This window comes from Pseudophryne corroboree, chromosome 3 (assembly GCF_028390025.1).
Source record: "Pseudophryne corroboree isolate aPseCor3 chromosome 3, aPseCor3.hap2, whole genome shotgun sequence".
NCBI classification, from domain to species: Eukaryota; Metazoa; Chordata; class Amphibia; order Anura; family Myobatrachidae; genus Pseudophryne; species Pseudophryne corroboree.
This window is the reverse complement of record NC_086446.1, coordinates 294525254-294544786: the sequence shown is the minus strand read 5'-3', so window position 1 is coordinate 294544786 and position 19533 is coordinate 294525254. Positions and strand designations below refer to the sequence as shown.

At 47.5% G+C, this 19533-nt stretch overlaps 1 protein-coding gene across 2 annotated transcripts in view; it reads right to left on the bottom strand.

Annotated features, from left to right (window-relative positions):
- TAF4 (TATA-box binding protein associated factor 4) overlaps positions 1 to 19533 on the bottom strand; it is a 222454-nt gene that overhangs the window by 150916 nt on the left and 52005 nt on the right. The window lies entirely within an intron of this gene.

Below are 19533 nucleotides of genomic sequence, written 5' to 3'. Positions count from 1 at the left end.
GACAGTCCTGCAGTGCAAACTGGAGATAAGCCTGATGAGGTGTCCAGATCGGAATATGAAGGTATGCATCCTTGATATCTAGAGACACTAGGAATTCCCCCTCCTCCAGACCGGAGATCACTGCTCTCAGAGACTCCATCTTGAATTTGAACACTCCTAGGTACGGGTTCAAAGACTTGAGGTTCAGAATTGGTCTTACCGAACTGTCGGGCTTCGGTACTACGAACAAGTTGGAATAGTAACCCTTGTTTAGTAGATGAGGTGGAACTGGAGCAATGGACTGAGTCTTTACCAGTTTTTGGATGGCATGCTGTAAAGTTATACTTGCCTCTTGTGAAACTGGCAAGCCCGATTTGAAGAATCTGTGAGGTGGGAGATTTTGGGACTTCAATCTGTAGCCCTGGGAAATAAGATCTATGACCCAGGGATCCTGGCACGAATCTGACCAGATCCGACTGAAAAATTGTAGTCGGGCTCCCACCAGACAGCCTTCCAGGCATTGCGGTCCACCGTCATGCTGAAGTCTTTGATGAAGCAAAGCCTGAGCTCCGTTCCTGAGCACCTGCTGTTGCTGGCTTGCATAGTTTACCTCTTGCAACCCTGGAGAACATAGAAGCACCTCTGGATTTGCCCTTGAAATTAGCCGTCCGAAAGGACTGTAACTTAGAAGCTGAATAAGTCTTCTTGGTTGGGGGGGCTGCGGAAGGAAGACACATAGACGTACCCGCAGTAGCTGTGGAGATCCATTTGTCTAATTCATCTCCAAACAAGGCCTTTCCTGTGAATGGTAGGCCTTCCATGCCTTTCCTGGAGTCCGCGTCAGCAGTCCACTGGCGTAGCCACAAGCCCCTGCGTGCCGACACTGCCATAGCGGTGGTGCGAGCATTAAGCACGCCTATATCCTTTATGGCTTCCACCATAAAGTTCACAGAGTACTGTATATGCTGCAGAAGTAAGACAACATCCCCCCTAGATAAGGAATCAATTAGGTTACCTGACCATTTAGCAATGGCTTTAGTGATCCACACACATGCAATAGTGTGTCTTTGGGCCACCCCAGCAGCTGTGTACAATGATTTGAGTGTAGTCTCAATTTTACGATCAGCCGTGTCTTATACGGGAGGCTGCACCAGGAACAGGCAATACAATTTTACGAGACAGCCTAGAGACGGATGTGTCCACTATCGGTATATTTTCCCATTTTTTTCTATCCTCCAGAGGAAAAGGAAAGGATGAGAGCAACCTATTAGGGATCTGAAACTTATTATCAGGATTAACCAATGGTTTGACAAAGGAAAAGTAACGGAGGACTTCTATTTTACATTAAAATAAGATTCCTCATACTCCTGACACCTTAATCAGGAATATGCAGAACTTCTCTGATAGGAACTTCTCTGATAGCCTCTATAAGAGTCTCTATTCCCTGTGACAGAGCTGCATCCGCCCCCTCTGAATGCACCTCCCCCTCCTCCATGTCTGACCTGTCAGAGTCAGACTGCAGTATATGGGCCAGAGATCGTTTTTGTGGACAAATGGGAGGGGATTGAGTCTCTTTTCATAAACTCATCCACAATCTGTTTTAAGTATTGCGTCTCTTTCTCATTGCAGAACAATTTTGTAGAAAGTGGAGATCATTCCTTTAAGAGAATTAACCCACTCCGGTTCAGCCCTGCTATTATGTGAACCCTAAGTACCCAGTAGTGAGACCCCTGGTGAAGAGGAACACTCCGCTGTACAAGAAACACACTCTTTGCCTGACATAATGTAAATGTGACAACACACACACACACACACACACACACAGGAAAAGGTTAAGCACAAGTAACCCACAAAGAGCCCTTCAGGGAGACACAGATTTGTTTGGGGCCAGCCCCTACCGCACCCTTAGCGCTAATGTCAAGCTTAGCCGGGTCGCAGACTAAGTACCCTCATAGGGGACTAAGTACATTAATAGTCACCCCCCCCCCCCCCCCAGGCTACGACCCCCAGGCACCGCTGAGGTAATTTGGAGTCACACCGGAGGAGCTGCGCATCCCTGTCAGTCAGCGTCTGTGTCCACTGCAGAGGGAAAATGGTGCTGGTGAGCTGCTGGTTCCTCTCATAGTGCAGCCCCGCCCCTTCAATGGTGCACGGTCTTTCCGCTTTTTTTTTTATACTGGCTGAGGTAATTTTTGTGCTTAAAATGGAGCAGAACCGTTTTAAGGCTGTGTTTGCCAGTTTGTGTACTGTGCACAGTTTACGGAGACGCAGTTGTGTACTGTGTCTAGAGACGCGTTCCACCCCATTTAGAAGCCGTGCGTATCCGTACCCTCGTGCCGCCATAATGGCCGGCGCCCCACTTACCAATATGCCAGCTCAGTACTCACCACTCTTCATTCTTCTGGCTCTGTTAGGGGTGGCGGCGTGCTGCAGAAATGTACGCTCACTGTGGTGGGGCTTGCGAATAGTTCCCTCAGGAGCTCAGTGTCCTGTCAGCGGGGAACGGGACCATTAACCCTTCAAGAGGTTAGGACGTCCCCCCCCCCCCCCCAAGTCCCACAAAACAGGCAGGTTGGTGCCAACCAGCCCTGCCTGAAAATAACAAACAGAAAATAAATGCAGAAAACTCTTCTGGAGCTTCCTTGAGCGTGACCGGCTCCTCCAGGCACATTTTCTAAACGGAGTCTGGTAGGAGGGGCATAGAGAGAGGAGCCAGCCCACACTATCAAATTCTTAAAGTGCCCATGGCTCCTAGTGGACCAGTCTATACCCCATGGTACTAAATGGACCCCAGTATCCTCTAGGACGTAAGAGAAATACTGATTCCGTATAGACTGGTGCCTTCTGCCCTTGATAACTTTAGAAGAGAACTATACACTAAAGTCTTAGCTGGAAGAAAGAAATCTACACTGACTAAGCAGGCAGTATAATAGCTATAAATTACCTTGCAAAAAATTCAAACTTATTTCAGCCAGTAAAAAAATGCTCTGCTCACCAGTTTCCAACTGAAACCCCTTTTACACCGCCATCTTGTAACACGGGTTATTGTACATAAGCGTGCATAACCCATATTGCTGTTTGGTGTAAAAGGGCCCAGTTGGAATTATCCGGGTCGAGTGACCCGGTATTCCAACACGGGTAGCTTGCAAGGTTGACTCACGGGTTCAACCCAGCAAGCTGTGCTGTGTAAACGGGAGTTGGGTCGCATCGACCCAGCTCCCGTTCACAGTGTTTGTACGGGCGGCACTTGGAGTTCATGTGATCTCCAAACGGCGCCCCCGCTACATCATAGCGGACGTCACGAATCTGGCAATATGCCGGGTTGGAAAGTGCGGGGGTGAGGGACCTGAGGCGGGACGCGCCCAGGAAGCTCCCATGTCAGGCTCCCGAGTGCGACCCACTAAAGTAAGTCTAAATGTGGTATCACTGTGGTAACTTGGGCAAAGTGATGAAGTAATGTTTAAGAATACCCGGGGTTGGCTTGGTTAAACACCATTTGTTCAAACCAAATGCTTTGCCTGCTTTATTAAAAAAAAAAAAAAAAGCCTATTATACTAAAAAAACTAGTGTTTTTATTTGAAATGTTTAATGCCAGTGGCATGCCCAGTGGATAACTCCTTGTGTGTGTTTCTCTGTAAAGTGCTTTTGCATTTTCCATTATGAATTACTAATCAGATTTATATAATTATAATAAATAGGACTAATGCTGAACATTAACGTGTTATTTTCAATTTCATCTGTGTGTGTACTTTGTATGTACTAATGTTTAGTCTATCTACACATATTCAGATGTAAATAGCTGTAAAAAACTGGTTTTATTGAAAGATGTAAAATAAATCAAAATCAAAGCCTAATAACATTATGTATGTTAGAAAACATTAAAACATAGTTGATCAAGATTTCTAATACAGGATTCAATTTTTTCTCCATTAAAACGTTAATGAACTTTTTTAAACTGTTTTTTTTCCCAACCCTGAAATATCACATTGAGCGGCTCCAGTAGCCCAGGAAACTGCAGTAGGTGAACAAATGAGAACTTTGTGAGCAGGGCACTTTACATTGGGTAATGTTTGAGGACCTGCTACAGAGGTTCCATGAAAGTACTTAACATCTGTCTAGTACCCATGGCCCAAACTCTTCTTTAAGGAGTCAGAGAAGATTTGCGCCCACCTTTAAGAGTAATAAAAAGTTAAGCACCACCAAGCTATTAATTGCCATAACTTCCTGACATTAAGCCCTGTTCAAAACAGTGTAGAATTTTATTACTAATACCCCCCCAACCTTAAGTAATCATTAGCCTTACTGTTAATAAAAAGTAAAATATAAATACTCAGCAAGACTCTTATTTGCTGCTTTTCAATTAAAATATGTTCTGTATAACATTGAAATCCAGCTGGTTCTACTCAGGTAACCCCTTTTCTCATTATTTAGATTTGCATATATTAAAATAAGCTACTACTCACTCTTACAACAAGACATGAAATCTCACCTATAATATAATGCAGGCCTGGAGAACTGTGGTCCTCCAGCTGCTGAAGAACAGAAAGTCTCAGCATGCCAGGCCATAAACCCATGCTGAGACTTGTAGTTTCACAACAGCTGTGGCAGCATAAGTTAACTATTACTGCTTTAACAGTGTAGACTGTGAAGATATAACCAAAATAAAGCCTACATTTTCAGCAAATACGCAGGGAAAATATTTAATTCACTGCAATGCAGTTAGTAACACAATTCATGATACATTAGATTAAACAAAACTATAGAGTTTACAATATAAATGCATTAAAGACAATGGCTGGACAGGGGAGTGCTAGTTGGAAGAGTTCAGGATGGGACCAAACCACGACTGTTGAACACAGATGGTATGTGACACAGGAGAAATCTTACATAGCAAGATCAGCTCTACATCATTATTCTAAATTTCTATTTTTTTTTTATTTTAATATTACGTTCCTCTTAAACATCCACACTTACACAGTTTAGTAAACTAACATGACTCCACTGTAAACTGTATCCCTTTCTGAAAATCAAATTCTGCAAAATAGAATTTGGTAAACTGAAGCACAGGTACTCTAAATAGCACGGCAAGCCTTTATTAGCCAGTAACTGAACCCTCGCAGAAACACAGACACTTACTATATATGACATGATAAAAAAAATACAGTCTTTAAAACACCATTTTCCCTTATGATTTAATTGTAAAATTTAATAAACACTGAATTTCCTTAATTCTTGAGCATTAATAAATTACTCCATGTCCAATGTCTAAGGTGGTCATATACAGAAACATATTCCTCTAAATCCAGTTTGATGTCCTACCAGGATAAACACAACATACAGTATTTGACGGGAAGCAGTTGGGTCATTCCACATCAGATCACCCCCAAAAAAATGAAATGTCCACCACCCATCTCAGATTTTTACGAATTTATTTATTTATTTATTTTATTTAAGAGAGGATGTCAAACCAACACTTTCTGCCAAATATCTCGACTGTCTGACAATTTGTTTATTACATATTGATTTTTCAATTTTAGCAAATTATTTACTAATCGCGGCTTCTTTATCTAGTTTATTTGAAGTATCACGGGTGTTTATTAAGGAATCACCATGAAATTTGGAATCCTAAGGTAACTTCCTCCAGAATCCAAAAATCCAAACCAAATTATTTTACCTGCTTTACGTTTTGAGTTACGGGAAAAACACGTTTTTCGAAAATACTTAATAAACGCTAGGTTTGCTTATTTGCAGGCCAGCCACGTTTGTGAAAACCAAAAAGTACATACAGGGTATCTGACCTCCTGATAGAGGCAGTCCTCTCTAAGTAGATACGGAGAGCCCATACCACATCAACAGACAGTTCTTTGGAAGACCAACCAGAAGAGATAAAATCCGGAACCACAATCTCTTGGTTAAGCTGGAAAGAAGATACCACTTTAGGTAGCTATCCCAGTCACGGTGAAAATCAAAAAGGGTGGACGACAAGACAAAGCACCTTAGTCCGACACCCTCCTAGCAAAGGCAATAGCCAGCAGAAACACGAACTTAAGCGTAAGGCATTTAAGGTCCACAGACTCAAGAGGTTCAAATGGAGACTCTTGTAGGGGATTTAAGACAACAGACAGATCCCATGGAGCCACAGGAGGGACATAGGGAGGCTGAATCCGTAAAACACCCTGACTGAAAGTATGAACATCAGGAATAGATGCAATTTTTCTCTGAAACTACACCGACAAGGCAGATATATGAACCTTGAGGGAGGCCAGATGAAGTCCTGAACAAATAGGCATCATAACTCTTAGCAGCACACCATGTGAAGTAAGAGGTCCAGACCCTGTAATAAATCCGTGCAGAAGCTGGTTTGCGGGCCTCAAACATAGTTTGAATAATCGCCTCAGAGAATCCCTTAGCCCTCAGGAGTGAAGCTTCAAAAGCCAGGCCGTCAAAGCCAGTCTGGCCAGGTCCGGATAGACACAAGGGCCCTGAACGAGGTCCTAAAGCAGTTCCTCGTGGGAGGGGACGCACTGTAGCAAGTACAAGAACCCAGCGTCCAAAGGAAGCATCCTGGGAGGAAGTATCAAAGGCATAGAACCTGATGAACATGTTCACTGAGGACCACGTAGCCGCCTTGTACAATTCCTCTTTCTTGTTTGAACTTCCATAGTACCCTGGGCAGGAGTGACACTGGAGGGAACACGTATGGCAGCCGAAAGTTCCATGGAATTGCCAGTGCATCCATGAATGCTGCTTGTGTATTCTTGGTCCTTGATCCGAAGACCGGAACCTTGTGATTATGTCGAGACGCCATCAAGTCTACATCTGGTAGACCCTACTTGTCCACTAGGAGTTGAAAGACTTTCGGATGAAGACTCCACTTTCCGGCGTGAACGTCCTGACAACTGAGGAAATCCGCTTTCCAGTTGAGGACTCCAGGAATGAACACTGCCGATATTGCTGGCAGATGGCGTTCCGCCCAACGGAGGATTTTTGATACTTCCAGCATTGCCATGCGGCTTCGTGTGCCACCTTGATGATTTATGTACGTTACCATGGTGGCGTTGTCTGATTGTACTTGAATGGACCTGTTCTGTACTAGAGGCAGGGCCAGTGTCAACGCATCAAACACTGCACGCAATTCCAGAAAGTTTATCGGGAGGAGAGATTCCTCCATGGTCCATCGACCCTGGAGAGATTGTTGCTCCAACACCGCGCACCAACCCCGCAGACTGGCATCTATTGTCAGGAAGACCCAGTTGGAGATACACAACTATTGGTCCTGTAGCCAAAAGCTCCGTGACAGACGAACCTCCAGAGTCAAGGAGATCATTTGAGACCTGATCCGATGAGGCAGGCTGTCCCTCTTGGAAAGGAGTAACCTCTGCAGAGGGCGGGAATGAAATTGAGCGTACTCTACCATGTCAAAAGCCGACACCTAGTACTTGCATCGCCGAGTGTATCGACACTCTTGGGCGAGAGAGGAAATATCTGATCCTGTACTGAAGTTTCAGGACTTTCTCTGGAGACAAAAACAAACAAATTGTTGGCTGTGTGTGTCCAGCAGTGCCCCCAGGTGCACCATGCTCCAAGCAGGGACCAATGAAGACTTTTTCCAGTTGATGAGCCACCCGTGGGCTTGTAGGAATTGGATCGTCAGTTCCAGATGACTGAGGAGAACCTCTTGGGAGTTTGCCAGGATCAGCAAGTCGTCCATATACGGCAGGATCCAGATTCCTTGACGGCGGAGAAGGGCCGTCATTATGGCCGTGACCTTGGTGAAGATCCGAGGGGCCGTGTTCAATCCAAAAGGCAAGGCCCGGAATTGATAATGTAGGTTGCCAATAGCAAACTGCAGATATTGCTGATGTGACATGGCAATAGGTATGCGCGGGTAAGCATCCTGTATGTCCAGGGATACCATATAGTCTTCGGGTTCTATGGCCAGCACAATGGAGCGCAGAGTTTCCATATGGAATTTGGATACTCTCACAAACTTGTTCGATCATTTTGATTTTTGGTTGAGTATAGGCGAAAAGACCCATTTGGCTTCGGAACTAGAAACAGGGTTGAATAGTATCTTCTGCCTCTCTGAGACAGAGGTACCAGCACTACTACTCGTGTCCAAGAGGGATTGTACAACCAAGTGTAGAGCTTGCGCTTTTAACGGATCCGAAGGGTTAACCGTTGTGCAGAACTGGCAAGGGGGAAGTCTCTTGAAAGAGATTGCGTACCCGTGAGAGACAACTTCCCGCACCCAGGCATCCGAAGTGGTCTTTAACCAGGCCTGGGCGAACTGCAGAAGTCGGCCTCCCACGTCATGCAGCAGGCTTGTCTTGTTTGGAAGCAGGCTGACGAGCGGCCCAGGATTGTTTAGATTTGGGCTTAGTGGTTTTGGAAGCATGAACCTGTCTCGGGTACGCCTGACCTTTTGCTTTCCCTGGAGGTCGAAATGAACGAAAAGTGGTACTTTTAGCCTTCGGAGCAGAAGGATTAGTACTTGGGGTAAACGCAGTCTTGGCAGTCGCCAAGTCAGTCACAATTTTGTTCAGATCCTCCCCAAACAGGATGTCTTCCGTAAAAGGGAACACCTACAAGGTCTTTTTGGAACCCAGGTCCAGAATTTAGTGAGCCAGGAAAGACTTAGTAGACACCTTGGCCTCCATTACACCTGCATCAGAGGCCGCTACCTGAATATAGTAGGAGGCTGTGGTAATATAAGACAGATATTGTCTGGCAGTGTCAGAAAAATCAGAAAAATCCTGGAGGCAGCTCATTCTCAATTGCCTGAACCCATGCTTCAAATTCTTTCGCAGCCCAGGAGGCTGCCATAGTTGGTCTATGTACAGCACCGGTAAGAGAGTAAATAGACTTCAGGCAACCCTCCACACGCTTATCCATCGGTTCCTTCAGTTAAGTGACAGTGGTGACAGGCAGAGTAGATGACACCACAAGACATGCGACATGAGAGTCCACAGGCAGTGGAGTTTCCCACTTACTACTCAACTCCGCAGGGATAGGATAACGAGTTAGCATCTTTTTAGACAGGGAAAACTTCTTTCCTGGAGACAACCAGGATTCCTGACGTATGTCAATTAAATGGTCAGAATGTGGTAAGACTACTTTAGTAACCTTCTGACGTTTGAACTTATCAGGTTTCTCAGATGCAGTAGTAGGCTTGATCTCATCATCTATTTAGAGAATCAGCTTAATAGCCTCCACTAGGTCAGAAACATCAACCTGGGTTGTAGATAGTGTTCACTGTAGGCTGTTTTAGCAAGGCGCCGCGCCCTGCCCGTTTTTTAGCAGGCAAAACCCGCCCTGCCCCTTTTGCGGCTCCCTGCTAGAGCAGCCGCCCGCTTCCTGCCCTCCCGGCGTGTATAGATGCCGTGCGCATGCGCGCGGCATCCATTCACGCATTGGGAGAGGGCTGGGGGAAGCCCGGCACCGACGAAGGTGCTGGGCACGCCCCCAACAGTGACGTCGCCGGCCACAGACGCGCTCTATAGTAGCGTCTGTGGGCCGCACCGCCCCCTAAAATGACGTAGGTGTGGTCACGCCCCCTAATTTGCGCGGCCGCGCCCCCGTTTCGGCCGCGCGCACATGTGCCCCCGGAGTCCGGCGCCCTGCCCCTTTTCACTCCTAGAGTGAACACTAGTAGATTCCTCATCAGAAGCAACTGTATCAGTGTCTGACGGATCAGTATATTCCCCATCCTCATGGGAAGAATAATCCGAAATATAAGTGGATTGTGAGGAAGAAATGGCCTGTTTAGATGACCCCTTGGCCCCAGAGGGGTGTGGGGTAGACTTGTGTCTAACCAAAGACTGATTTAATGGTTATAACTGGGTAGACAGAGAGGGTCCGCCCAGGGCGGATTAACTACAGGGACAATATGTGGCTGTAATGGCACAGGAGGTCCCACAGGGTGCATAAGATGGGTTACAAGCATATTCAGCATACTTGAGAACGCTGCCCAAGGTAGGTCCTGATTGGCCACAGGTGCTGCGGGTTGACTGGGAGGTGTATGGCACCCAGCTCCTGAACCAGCAGCTAACACTTCCCCCTCAGGTAAATCCGTGGTGCCAGCACTGCAGGATGCAAGAGCGTCTGCGGATTTCCCGCCCTGTGTGGCAGACATTATGGGGAATGTAGCCTTAGAGCGTAACAGTACAATATAGCCAGACACACACAATACCTGCAAATAACCCCATATGTTATGTGACAGTAAATACAGAGGATTTAAGCGGTATGAGATGACTGAAATAAACAGTAAAAAATACCAAAAACGTATACACTGTATGTATGTATGTATGTATGTATGTATATATATTTACACACACACACACATATATATATTATATATATATATATATATATATATATATATATATATATATATATATATATATATATATATATATACACATATATATACACATATACACACACACACAAAACACACACACATATATACGCACACACACATATATATGCGCGCATGTATGAGACCCTGACGCACCTAGCCCCTCAAGGTTCAGAATACAGTGATAGCAATATGTGTGATACAGGAGAATGAAATCCACACAACAGCTACAGGCACACTCAGTCACAGGTACAATGCTGAGGTTATTACAGATAAACAATAAAACTGCACTGGACTAGTAAAAATAAGATTTTACTTACCGGTAAATCTATTTCTCGTAGTCCGTAGTGGATGCTGGGGACTCCGTAAGGACCATGGGGAATAGACGGGCTCCGCAGGAGACAGGGCACTGTAAGAAAGAATTTGGATTCTGGTGTGTTCTGGCTCCTCCCTCTATGTCCCTCCTCCAGACCTCAGTTAGAGAAACTGTGCCCCGGAAGAGCTGACAGTACAAGGTAAGGATTTTGGAATCCAGGGCAAGACTCATACCAGTCACACCAATCATACCGTATCACTCGTGATAAATTTACCCAGTTAACAGTATGAACAACAACGGAGCATCAGATTAACCCTGATGCAACTAAACATAACCCTTATTTAAGCAATAAACTATATACAAGCATTGCAGAAGAAGTCCGCACTTGGGACGGGCGCCCAGCATCCACTACGGACTACGATAAATAGATTTACCGGTAAGGAAAATCTTATTTTCTCTAACGTCCTAGTGGATGCTGGGGACTCCGTAAGGAAAATGGGGATTATACCAAAGCTCCCAAACGGGCGGGAGAGTGCGGATGACTCTGCAGCACCGAATGAGCAAACACAAGGTCCTCCTCAGCCAGGGTATCAAACTTGTAGAACTTTGCAAAAGTGTTTGAACCTGACCAAGTAGCCGCTCGGCAAAGCTGTAATGCCGAGATCCCTCGGGCAGCCGCCCAAGAAGAGCCCACCTTCCTTGTGGAGTGGGCTTTTACTGATTTTGGAAGCGGCAATCCAGCCGCAGAATGAGCCTGCTGAATCGTGTTACAGATCCAGCGAGCAATAGTTTGCTTTGAAGCAGGAGCACCCAACTTGTTGGATGCATACAGGATAAACAGCGACTCAGTTTTCCTGACTCTAGCCGTTCTGGCTTCATAAACCTTCAAAGCCCTGACCACATCTAGTAACTCGGAATCCTCCAAGTCACGAGTAGCCACAGGCACCACAATAGGTTGGTTCACATGAAAAGATGACCCCACCTTTGGCAGAAATTGTGGACGGGTCCGCAATTCTGCCCTGTCCATATGGAAAACCAGATAGGGGCTTTTATGTGACAAAGCAGCTAATTCTAACACACGCCTAGCCGAAGCCAAGGCTAATAGCATGACCACCTTCCACGTGAGATATTTTAACTCCACCGTTTTGAGTGGCTCAAACCAGTGTGACTTCAGGAAACTCAACACCACATTAAGATCCCAAGGTGCCACTGGAGGCACAAAAGGGGGCTGAATATGCAGCACTCCCTTTACAAACGTCTGAACTTCAGGAAGAGAAGCCAGTTCTTTTTGAAAGAAAATGGATAGGGCTGAAATCTGGACCTTAATGGAACCCAATTTCAGGCCCAAAGTCACTCCCGACTGTAGGAAGTGAAGGAAACGGCCCAGCTGGAATTCCTCCGTAGGGGCATTCCTGGCCTCACACCAAGCAACATATTTTCACCATATACGGTGATAATGTTTAGCCGTCACGTCCTTCCTAGCCTTTATCAGCGTAGGAATAACCTCATCCGGAATGCCTTTTTCTGCTAGGATCCGGCGTTCAACCGCCATGCCGTCAAACGCAGCCGCGGTAAGTCTTGGAACAGACAGGGCCCCTGTTGCAACAAGTCCTGTCTTAGAGGCAGAGGCCACGGGTCCTCTGTGAGCATTTCTTGCAGATCTGGATACCAAGTCCTTCTTGGCCAATCCGTAACAATGAGTATTGTTCTCACTCCTCTTTTTCTTATGATTCTCAGCACCTTGGGTATGAGAGGAAGAGGAGGGAATACATAGACCGACTGGAACACCCACGGTGTCACTAGTGCGTCTACAGCTATTGCCTGAGGGTCTCTTGACCTGGCGCAATACCTCTGTAGCTTTTTGTTGAGGCAGGATGCCATCATGTCCACCTGTGGCAGTTCCCACCGACTTGCAATCTGCGTGTAGACTTCTTGATGAAGTCCCCACTCTCCCGTGTGGAGGTCGTGCCTGCTGAGGAAGTCTGCTTCCCAGTTGTCCACTCGCGGAATGAACACTGCTGACAGTGCTCTTACGTGATTCTCCGCCCAGCGAAGAATTCTGGTGGCTTCCGCCATCGCCACCCTGCTCCTTGTGCCGCCTTGGCGGTTTACATGAGCCACTGCGGTGATGTTGTCTGACTGAATCAGAACCGGTCGGTCACGAAGCAGGGTCTCCGCTTGACGTAGGGCGTTGTATACGGCCCTTAGTTCCAGGATATTGATGTGAAGGCAAGTCTCCTGACTTGACCACAGACCTTGGAAGTTTTTTCCCTGTGTGACTGCCCCCCACCCTCGGAGGCTTGCATCCGTGGTCACCAGGACCCAGTCCTGAATGCCGAATCTGCGGCCCTCGAGAAGGTGAGCACTCTGCAGCCACCACAGGAGAGACACACTGGCACTGGGGGATAGGGTGATCAGCCGATGCATCTGTAGATGCGATCCGGACCACTTGTCCAACAGATCCCATTGAAAGGTCCTCACATGGAACCTGCCGAATGGAATGGCCTCGTATGATGCCACCATCTTTCCCAGGACTCGCGTGCAGTGATGCACCGACACCTGTTTTGGTTTTCTTAGGTCTCTGACCAGTGTCATGAGCTCCTGAGCCTTCTCCATCGGGAGATAAACCCTCTTCTGGTCTGTGTCCAGAACCATGCCCAGGAAGGGCAGACGAGTCGTAGGAATCAGCTGCGACTTTGGAATATTTAGAATCCAGCCGTGCTGTTGTAACACCTCCCGAGAGCGTGCTACGCTGATCAGCAACTGCTCGCTGGACCTCGCCTTTATGAGGAGATCGTCCAAGTATGGGATAATTGTGACCCCTTGCTTCCGCAGGAGCACCATCATCTCCGCCATTACCTTAGTAAATATTCTCGGTGCCGTGGAGAGACCAAACGGCAACGTCTGGAATTGGTAATGACAGTCCTGTACCACAAATCTGAGGTACGCCTGACGAGGTGGATAAATGGGGACATGAAGGTAAGCATCCTTTATGTCCAGAGACACCATAAAATCCCCCCCTTCCAGGCTTGCGATGACCGCTCTGAGCGATTCCATCTTGAACTTGAACCTTTTCAGGTATATGTTCAGGGATTTTAAATTCAATATGGGTCTGACCGAACCGTCCGGTTTCGGTACCACAAACATGGTCGAATAGTAACCCCCTCCCTGTTGAAGGAGAGGAACCTTTACCACCACCTGCTAAAGATACAATTTGTGAATTGCAGCTAACATTATTTCCCTCTCTAAGGGGGAAGCTGACAGGGCCGATTTGAGGTAACGGTGAGGGGGCATCTCTTCGAATTCCAGCCTGTATCCCTGAGACACAATCTCTATAGCCCAGGGATTCACCTGGGAGTGAACCCACTTGTGGCTGAAATTTCGGAGACGCGCCCCCACCGGGCCTAGCACCGCCTGTGGAGCCCCAGCGTCATGCTGTGGATTTAGTGGAAGCCGGGGAGGACTTCTGTTCCTGGGAACTAGATGTATTGTGCAGCTTCTTTCCTCTACCCCTGCCTCTGGCAAGAAAGGACGCACCTCATACTTTCTTGCCTTTTTGTGATCGAAAGGACTGCATTTGAGAATACGGTGCTTTCTTAGGTTGTGAGGGAATATATGGCAAAAAATTTGACTTTCCAGCCGTAGCTGTGGAGACCAGGTCCGAGAGACCGTCCCCAAACAATTCCTCACCCTTGTAAGGTAAAACCTCCATGTGCCTTTTTGAGTCGGCATCGCCTGTCCATTGCCGAGTCCACAGGACCCTTCTGGCAGAAAATAAGAATTTACTTACCGATAATTCTATTTCTCGTAGTCCGTAGTGGATGCTGGGGACTCCGTAAGGACCATGGGGAATAGCGGCTCCGCAGGAGACTGGGCACATCTAAAGAAAGCTTTAGGACTATCTGGTGTGCACTGGCTCCTCCCGCTATGACCCTCCTCCAAGCCTCAGTTAGGATACTGTGCCCGGACGAGCGTACACAATAAGGAAGGATCTTGAATCCCGGGTAAGACTCATACCAGCCACACCAATCACACCGTACAACTTGTGATCTGAACCCAGTTAACAGCATGATAACAGAGGAGCCTCTAGAAAAGATGGCTCACTACAGCAATAACCCGATTTTTTGGTAACAATAACTATGTACCAGTATTGCAGACAATCCGCACTTGGGATGGGCACCCAGCATCCACTACGGACTACGAGAAATAGAATTATCGGTAAGTAAATTCTTATTTTCTCTAACGTCCTAAGTGGATGCTGGGGACTCCGTAAGGACCATGGGGATTATACCAAAGCTCCCAAACGGGCGGGAGAGTGCGGATGACTCTGCAGCACCAAATGAGAGAACTCCAGGTCCTCCTCAGCCAGGGTATCAATTTTGTAGAATTTTACAAACGTATTTGTTCCTGACCAAGTAGCTGCTCGGCAAAGTTGTAAAGCCGAGACCCCTCGGGCAGCCGCCCAAGATGAGCCCACCTTCCTTGTGGAGTGGGCATTTACAGATTTTTGGCTGTGGCAGGCCTGCCATAGAATGTGCAAGCTGAATTGTACTACAAATCCAACGAGCAATAGTCTGCTTAGAAGCAGGAGCACCCAGCTTGTTGGGTGCATACAGGATAAACAGCGAGTCAGTTTTCCTGACTCCAGCCGTCCTGGAAACATATTTTCAGGGCCCTGACAACGTCTAGCAACGTGGAGGCCTCCAAGTCCCTAGTAGCCGCAGGCACCACAATAGGTTGGTTCAGGTGAAACGCTGAAACCACCTTAGGGAGAAACTGAGGACGAGTCCTCAATTCCGCCCTGTCCGAATGGAAAATCAGATAAGGGCTTTTACAGGATAAAGCCGCCAATTCTGACACGCGCCTGGCCCAGGCCAGGGCCAACAGCATGACCACTTTCCATGTGAGATATTTTAACTCCACAGATTTAAGTGGTTCAAACCAATGTGACTTTTGGAACCCAAAAACTACATTGAGATCCCAAAGTGCCACTGGAGGCACAAAAGGAGGCTGTATATGCAGTACCCCTTTTACAAACGTCTGAACTTCAGGGACTGAAGCTAGTTCTTTTTGGAAGAAAATTGACAGGGCCGAAATTTGAACCTTAATGGACCCCAATTTCAGGCCCATAGACACTCCTGTTTGCAGGAAATGTAGGAATCGACCCAGTTGAATTTCCTCCGTCGGGCCTTACTGGCCTCGCACCACGCAACATATTTTCGCCAAATGCGGTGATAATGTTTTGCGGTTACATCCTTCCTGGCTTTGATCAGGATAGGGATGACTTCATCCGGAATGCCTTTTTTCCTTCAGGATCCGGCGTTCAACCGCCATGAAGTCAAACGCAGCCGCGGTAAGTCTTGGAACAGACAGGGTCCTTGCTGGAGCAGGTCCCTTCTTAGAGGTGGAGGCCACGGATCCTCCGTGAGCATCTCTTGAAGTTCCGGTTACCAAGTCCTTCTTGGCCAATCCGGAGCCACGAATATAGTGCTTACTCCTCTCCATCTTATCAATCTCAGTACCTTGGGTATGAGAGGCAGAGGAGGGAACACATACACTGACTGGTACACCCACGGTGTTACCAGAGCGTCTACAGCTATTGCCTGAGGGTCCCTTGACCTGGCGCAATACCTGTCGAGTTTTTCCCAACGGTTTATAATCATGTGGAAGACTTCTGGGTGAAGTCCCCACTCTCCAGGGTGGAGGTCGTGCTGAGGAAGTCTGCTTCCCAGTTGTCCACTCCCGGAATGAATACTGCTGACAGTGCTATCACATGATTTTCCGCCCAGCGAAGAATCCTTGCAGCTTCTGCCATTGCCCTCCTGCTTCTTGTGCCACCCTGTCTGTTTACGTGGGTGACTGCCATGATGTTGTCCGACTGGATCAACACCGGATGACCTTGAAGCAGAGGTCTTGCTAAGCTTAGAGCATTGTAAATGGCCCTTAGCTTCAGGATATTTATGTGAAGTGATGTCTCCAGGCTTGACCATAAGCCCTGGATATTCCTTCCCTGTGTGACTGCTCCCGAGCCTCGCAGGCTGGCATCCGTGGTCACCAGGACCCAGTCCTGAATGCCGAATCTGCGGCCCTCTAGAAGATGAGCACTCTGCAACCACCACAGGAGGGACACCCTTGTCCTTGGTGACAGGGTTATCCGCTGATGCATCTGAAGATGCGACCCGGACCATTTGTCCAGCAGGTCCCACTGGAAAGTTCTTGCGTGGAATCTGCCGAATGGGATTGCTTCGTAGGAAGCCACCATTTTACCCAGAACCCTTGTGCATTGATGCACTGAGACTTGGCTCGGTTTTAGGAGGTTACTGACTAGCTCGGATAACTCCCTGGCTTTCTCCTCCGGGAGAAACACCTTTTTCTGGACTGTGTCCAGGATCATCCCTAGGAACAGAAGACACGTCGTCGGAACCAGGTGCGATTTTGGAATATTGAGAATCCAATCGTGCTGCCGCAACACTACCTGAGATAGTGCTACACCGACCTCCAACTGTTCCCTGGATCTTACCCTTATCAGGGAATTGTCCAAGGAAGGGATAACTAAAATTCACTTCCTTCGAAGGAATATCATCATTTCGGCCATTACCTTGGTAAAGACCCGGGGTGCCGTGTACCATCCATACGGCAGCGTCTGAACTGATAGTGACAGTTCTGTACCATAAACCTGAGGTACCCTTGGTGAGAAGGGTAAATTTTGACATGAAGGTAAGCATCCTTGATGTCCCGAGACATCATGTAGTCCCCTTCTTCCAGGTTCGCAATCACTGCTCTGAGTGACTCAATCTTGAATTTGAACCTCTGTACGTAAGTGTTCAAAGATTTTAGATTTAGAATCGGTCTCACCGAGCCGTCCGGCTTCGGTACCACAACAGTGTGGAATAATACCCCGTTCCCTGTTGCAGGAGGGGTATCTTGATTATCACCTGCTGGGAATACAGCTTGTGAATGGCTTCCAAAACTGTGTCCCTGTCAGAAGAAGACATTGGTAAAGCCGACTTTAGGAAACGGCGAGGGGGAGACGTCTCGAATTCTAATTTGTACCCCTGAGATATCACCTGAAGGATCCAGGGGTCTACTTGCGAGTGAGCCCACTGCGCGCTGAAATTCATTGAGACGGGGCCCCCACCGTGCCTGATTCTGCTTGTAAAGCCCCAGCGTATACTGAGGGCTTGGCAGAGGCGGGAGAGGGTTTCTGTTCCTGAGAACTGGCTGATTTCTGCAGCCTATTTCCTCTCCCTCTGTCACGGGGCAGAAATGAGGAACCTTTTGCCCGCTTGTCCACGAAAAGACTGTGCCTGATAATACGGCGTCTTCTCATGTTGAGAGGCGACCTGGGGTACAAACGTGGAATTCCCAGCTGTTGCCGTGGCCACCAGGTCTGAAAGACCGACCCCAAATAACTCCTCCCTTAATAAAGCAATACTTCCAAATGCCGTTTGGAATACGCATCACCTGACCACTGACGTGTCCATAACCCTCTACTGGTAGAAATGGACAACGCGCTTAGACTTGATGCCAGTCGGCAAATATTCCGCTGTGCATCACGCATATATACAAATGCATCTTTTAAATGCTCTATAGGCAAAAATATACTGTCCCTATCTAGGGTATCAATATTTTCAGTCAGGGAATCAGACCACGCCAACCCAGCACTGCACATCCAGGCTGAGGCGATTGCTGGTCGCAGTATAACACCAGTATGTGTGTAAATACCTTTTAGGATACCCTCCTGCTTTCTATCAGCAGGATCCTTAAGGGCGGCCATCCCAGGCGAAGGTAGAGCCCTTACAAGCGTGTGAGCGCTTTATCCCCCCTAGGGGGTGTTTCCCAACGCACCCTAACCTCTGGCGGGAAAGGATATAATGCCAATAACATTTTAGAAATTATCCGTTGTTATCGGGGGAAACCCACGCATCATCACACACCTCATTTAATTTCTCAGATTCAGGAAAACTACAGGTAGTTTTTCCTCACCGAACATAATACCCCTTTTTTGGTGGTACTCGTATTATCAGAAATGTGTAAAACATTTTTCATTGCCTCAATCATGTAACGTGTGGCCCTACTGGAAGTCACATTCGTCTCTTCACCGTCGACACTGGAGTCAGTATCCGTGTCGGCGTCTATATCTGCCATCTGAGGTAACGGGCGCTTTAGAGCCCCTGACGGCCTATGAGACGTCTGGACAGGCACAAGCTGAGTAGCCGGCTGTCTCATGTCAACCACTGTCTTTTATACAGAGCTGACACTGTCACGTAATTCCTTCCAACAGTTCATCCACTCAGGTGTCGACCCCCTAGGGGGTGACATCACTATTACAGGCAATCTGCTCCGTCTCCACATCATTTTTCTCCTCATACATGTCGACACAAAAGTACCGACATACAGCACACACACAGGGAATGCTCTGATAGAGGACAGGACCCCACTAGCCCTTTGGGGAGACAGAGGGAGAGTTTGCCAGCACACACCAGAGCGCTATATATATACAGGGATAACCTTATATAAGTGTTTTTCCCCTTATAGCTGCTGTATAGTTAATACTGCGCCTAATTAGTGCCCCCCTCTCTTTTTTTACCCTTTCTGTAGTGTAGTGACTGCAGGGGAGAGACAGGGAGCTTCCCTCCAACGGAGCTGTGAGGGAAAATGGCGCCAGTGTGCTGAGGAGATAGGCTCCGCCCCTTTTTCGCAGACTTTTCTCCTGCTTTTTTTATGGATTCTGGCAGGGGTTAAATGCATCCATATAGCCCAGGAGCTATATGTGATGCATTTTTTGCCATCCAAGGTGTTTTTTATTGCGTCTCAGGGCGCACCCCCCAGCGCCCTGCACCCTCAGTGACCGGAGTGTGAAGTGTGCTGAGAGCAA